Source organism: Procambarus clarkii, unplaced genomic scaffold (assembly GCF_040958095.1).
Source record: "Procambarus clarkii isolate CNS0578487 unplaced genomic scaffold, FALCON_Pclarkii_2.0 HiC_scaffold_98, whole genome shotgun sequence".
NCBI classification, from domain to species: Eukaryota; Metazoa; Arthropoda; class Malacostraca; order Decapoda; family Cambaridae; genus Procambarus; species Procambarus clarkii.
The window spans coordinates 1750717-1756568 of NW_027189131.1; positions in this window are offsets into that span (position 1 = coordinate 1750717).

Sequence of the window (5852 nt, forward strand, 5' to 3'; positions counted from 1 at the left end):
GCGGTGCTTGAATGGCCTGCGCGACCGTGTCTGGGAGCTTCACACACGGGCGACCAGGCCCTGATGACGTCACAGCGCACCTTGTCCACGCCCTCACACCCAAAGTAAGTGGAATTTGGTAATTATTTTTACATAGACATGTTCAGGGACGGTAATTTATCATTTTACAACGAAAAATTTTATTTTGGGGAACATTTGATGTCATGCACTCTGGGGAAATTTCACAATAAACAGTGCATCACACTGGTTACATGGGGGGACACTCGTTTTGTATGACGTCCGTTTCACATGACGAACATGGAACGGATTAAATTCGTTATGCGAGGTACCACTGTATATGCATATAATATTATAACATCACAAACCCAACATGCGAGGTGTGTGGAGGCTGCCTTAAGTCACTTCGGAGGAGTATTGTAGGCATTGTATGTAACATTTGTAACAAGATTTCACCTGAGTTGTACAGGATTACCTACACAATATGCAAACCAGGAAGGTAACTACTGGATCTGTCAAAGAGACAGACAGATGTAGGAAAACATTACCATACTAATGAATAACATTCCTGAAGTACACAGGCTACAATTCACACAGAAACTACCAGAAATATATGCAGAGTAAATAAAGACCGCAACGAACTCTGAGCACAACCCAGGGACTGAGAATTTAGAGGCTACCTTGAGGTGCTTCCGGGGCTTAGTGTCCCCGCGGCCCGGTCGTCAGTACCAGGCCTCCTGGTTGCTGGACTGATCAACCAGGCTGTTAGACGCGGCTGCTCGCAGCCTGACGTATGAGTCACAGCCTGGTTGATCAGGTATCCTTTGGAGGTGCTTATCCAGTTCTCTCTTGAACACTGTGAGGGGTTTGCCAGTTATGCCCCTTATGTGTAGTGGAAGCGTGTTGAACAGTCTCGGGCCTCTGATGTTGATAGAGTTCTCTCTCAGAGTACCTGTTGCACCTCTGCTTTTCAACGGGGGTATTCTGCACATCCTGCCATGTCTTCTGGTCTCATGTGGTGTTATTTCTGTGTGCAGGTTTGGGACCAGCCCCTCAATTATTTTCCACGTGTAAATTATTATGTATCTCTCCCGCCTGCGCTCAAGGGAGTACAGATTTAGGCTCTTTAGTCGGTCCCAGTAATTTAGATGTTTTACTGAGTGGATTCTAGCAGTAAAGGATCTCTGCACGCTCTCTAGGTCAGCAATTTCTCCAGCTTTGAAAGGGGCTGTCATTGTGCAGCAGTACTCCACTCTAGAGAGCACAAGCGTTTTGAAAAGTATCATCATCGGTATAGCATCTCTAGTGTGAAAAGTTCTTGTTATCCAACCTGTCATTTTTCTTGTAGTTGTGACGGCTACTTTATTGTGTTCTTTAAAGGTAAGGTCTTCCGACACGAGTACACCCAGATCCTTTACATTGCCTTTTCGTTCTATGTTATGATTTGCCTGAGTTTTGTACGTGGTTTCTGTTTTTATATTTTCAATTTTTCCGTAGCGCATGAGCTGAAACTTATCCTCGTTGAACACCATATTATTTTCTGTAGCCCATAGAAAGACCTGATCTACATCTGATTGGAGGTTTGCCGTGTCCTCTATGTTGCCAACTCTCATGAAAATCCTAGTGTCATCTGCAAAGGATGATACAGTGCTATAGGTTGTGTTCTGGTCTATGTCCGATATGAGGATGAGAAAAAGTACTGGAGCAAGCACAGTACCCTGGGGGACTGAGCTCTTCACGGTTGATGGGCTGGATTTTATTTTGTTGACTATTACACATTGGGTTCTGTCAGTCAGGAAATTGTAGATCCATCTGCCTATTTTCCTGGTAATTCCTTTTGAACGCATTTTATGTGCAATAACACCATGGTCACATTTATCAAAAGCTTTTGCGAAATCTGTGCAAATTACATCAGCGTTTTGTTTGTCTTCCATAGCATCTAATGCCATATCATAGTGGTCCAGCAACTGCGACAGGCAAGAGCGCCCTGTTCTGAAACCATGTTGTCCGGGGTTATGGAGATGCTGTGATTCCATGTATTTTGTGATCTTACTTCTTAGCACTCTCTCAAAAACTTTTATGATGTGCGATGTTAGTGCTATCGGTCTGTAATTTTTTGCCTCTGCCTTATTTCCTCCTTTATAGAGTGGTGCTATCTCTGCTGTTTTTAGTATGTCAGGGATAACGCCAGTATCTAGGCTTTGTCTCCACAGAATGTGAAGGGCCTGTGATAGTGGTTTTTTACAGTTCTTGATGAATATGGAGTTCCAAGAATCCGGGCCTGGTGCAGAGTGCATAGGCATACTGTTTATGGCTTCTTCAAAATCTAGTGGGGATAGGGCGACGTCTGATATATGATTTGATGTTGGTATCATATCCATGAAAAATTCATTTGGGTTATCAATCTTTAGTGCATTTATTGGCTCACTGAAAACAGAGTCGTACTGCTTCCTCAGTAGCTCGCTCATTTCTTTGTTGTCATCTGTGAAAGTTCCATCTCCCTTTCGCAGGGGCCCGATACTAGATGTGGTTTTTGATCTTGATTTTGCACAGGAGAAAAAATATTTCGGATTTCTCTCTATTTCACTGATGGCCTTTTGCTCTCTTTGCCTCTCCTGGGTTTTGTATGATTCTTGTAGCTTGAGTTCAATTGTTTCTATTTCTCTACCTAACCTTCTTCGCCGTTCTTGAGATAGGGTGCGACTCTCAAGTTGTTCCGCGATTCGTTTTCCTTCGCCTATATAGGGAACGACGTTCCCGTTCCAATCTGCATCTCTTTCTCTTTTTCTTAGGGGTATGCGGTTTGAACATATTTCTAGTGCTACTGAGCTTATTTTTTCCAGGCACTGGTTCAGGTTTGCATTTCCTAGCTGTTCTACCCAGTTTATTTCTGTGAAGTCCTGGTTTATTTGCTCCCAGTTTATCCGTTTATTATTGAAGTTGAATTTGCTGAAATCTCCTCCACCGGGAATCTGGACTGGTTTTGAAGGTCCATTCCCCATGGTTGTCAGAACTTCAATTAAGTTGTGATCTGAGTAACAGGTATTTGTAATCATTATGTTCCTGATCAACTCATCATTATTAGTGAAAATGAGGTCCAGCGTGTTCTCGTTCCTAGTTGGTTCTACTATTTGCTGGTTTAAGGCAAACCTATCGCACATCCGTAGCAGGTCATTTGCATGTGCCTGCTCATTTAGGCTACTTCCTGGTATTCTTTCTGATATTACTGTATTAGCCAGGTGCTTCCATTTCAGGTGCAGTAGGTTGAAGTAGAGAGTCAAAGTAGCAATGTAGAAGGACATAGTGTCGAGGTACACAAAAAATGAAGGCAAAAATGAAGAAATCAATATTGTAGAGCAAACTGGTGATATGAATAAGGAGAGAAAAAATGTGATGAATGAGAACACAAATGAGAAAGACGAAAGCAACAAGGAGAAAGGTAAGGCCAATACCGAGAATGAATGCAGAAACGAGAAAGTTGGAACAAAAAACACAGAGGTAGCCAAGTCGTGCAAGGGCAATGTGCAATGAATGAAGAAACAAGAAAGTTAGAACAAAAAACACAGAGGTAGCCAAGTCGTGCTTGCCGAGCGGACAACACGCTGGACTTGCGATCCTGCGGTCCTGGGTTCGATCCCAGGCGCCGGCGAGAAACAATGGGCAGAGTTTCTTTCACCCTATGCCCCTGTTACCTAGCAGTAAAATAGGTACCTGGGTGTTAGTCAGCTGTCATGGGCTGCTTCCTGGGGGTGGAGGCCCTGGTCGAGGACCGGGCCGTGGGGACACTAAAGTCCGAAATCATCTCAAGATATCTCAAGAAGAAGGGTACAAACAAGAATAATACAATCACAGATGAAAATATTTGCAGGTATTATGCAAAAGGACAGTGCAGATATGGGCCCAGAGGCACGGAATGCTCATTCATGCACCCCACGGAAATGCCGAAACTGGTTAGGGAAAGGCAGATGTCGTTTTGATACAGTGTGTAGATATTTTCACCCTAAGCTATGCAAACTCTCAGTTAATGAGAGGAAATGCTACGATCTTCATTGCCCAGATTTCCACGTCAGAGGTACACAGCGCTATATAAGAAAGGAAGTCCAATATAATAGCCCTGAAAAATTTTTAGAGGCAGGCACAAACAGAGGGAGAAACAGACAGGCAGAAACATGGCAGGAGTACGGATGGAGAGGGGGAAATGCCCAAAACTGGACTACGGTTCGTCATCAAGCCCACACATACTACAACCCCCAACTACACAGAGACTACCACACTCCCCAGTATCACTTCCAAAACTGGACAAACCATTGCCACAACAACACACCCTGGGTCAGGGTAGAGAGGAGGGAGAACTACCAAAACCTTCCAGATGTGACACACAATATGGACAATCATTCATATTTGCAAACATTCAAGGTTTAAAGCCAAAGTCAAGAAATAAAGTTAAGTTCATAAATGGCCTCCTATTAGAGTCAAACTCATTATTTGGGGCATTCACGAAAACTCATACAAAAGATTACATGGATGGTGAAATCTGGATTCCAAATTATAATTTATATAGATGTGATAGAAAAACTAGGGCAAATGGAGGAGTAAGTCTGTATATTAAAGAAGACCTGGTATGCACAGAACTACTAAACTCAACTAATGAGGTGGTAGAGGTACTTGGAATTAAGTTAGGAGAAACTAAACCTAATTATTATTCTAATATATAAACCACCAGATACAAAAGTTGAGGAATTCACAGAGCAGATGCACAAAATAGAGAACATACTTGATAACCTAGCAAACCCAGCTCCAGATATTATCTTCCTTGGAGATTTCAATTTACCGAGTCTAAGATGGAGAATGGCAAACACAAATATCATAGCAGGGAATGACCCGGGAAATAACCAACCACAGGTCAGAGAACTTTTGAGATTCTGTGACAAATTCTCGCTCAATCAACAGATTACAGAACCAACTAGGAACGAAAACACACTAGACTTGTTATTCACAAACAATGATGAACTAATCAGAGACATCACAATCTCAGATACTTCATACTCAGACCATAAGCTCATTGAAGTGCGAACTAGCATAAACAACGGTAGTAGGTCTAAGAGACCCAATAAGTGAGAAGGAATATTCAATCAATTCAATTTCAACAATAGGAGGATTGACTGGGAAAAAATAAATGTAGACCTTGCAACCATTCAATGGGAGACGGTCTTAAGCGACAAAACTCCCACACAGGGAATAGCTCAACTGACAGCTGAAGCTTACAAGGTCTGCTTGAAGCACGTACCTGTGAGGAGGGGGAGAAAGAGGACCACTCTAGAAACAGAACGCAGACGACAGTACAGGAGAAGGAAAAAAATAACGGAAATTCTTCGACAGACACAACTATCACAAGCAAGGAAAATAAGCCTAAGCAGGGAGATGGAAGAAATAGAACAAACGTTGAAGCGATCATATGAGTCTGAGGAAATGGAATTGGAACAGAAAGCTATACAAGAGATAAGGAAAAATCCGAAATATTTTTTCACATACGCAAAATCAAAATCCAAAACCTCGACCAGTATTGGACCGTTAATTACAAATGAAGGTACGCACACAGAGGACAACAAAGAGATTAGTGAAATTCTAAGAGGCCAGTATGAGGCCTCATGTATGAGGTTTAGCACACCAATAAACAACATGAAAGTTGATGACCCAGACAGCTTCTTTATGAATGACATTCAAGCTGCAGATAATATAACGGATATTACCACAAACTCGGAAGACTTTGAAAGAGAAATTGACAATATGCCTATGCACTCAGCTCCTGGGCCTGACTCATGGAATTCAATATTCATAAAGAAATGTAAAGTACC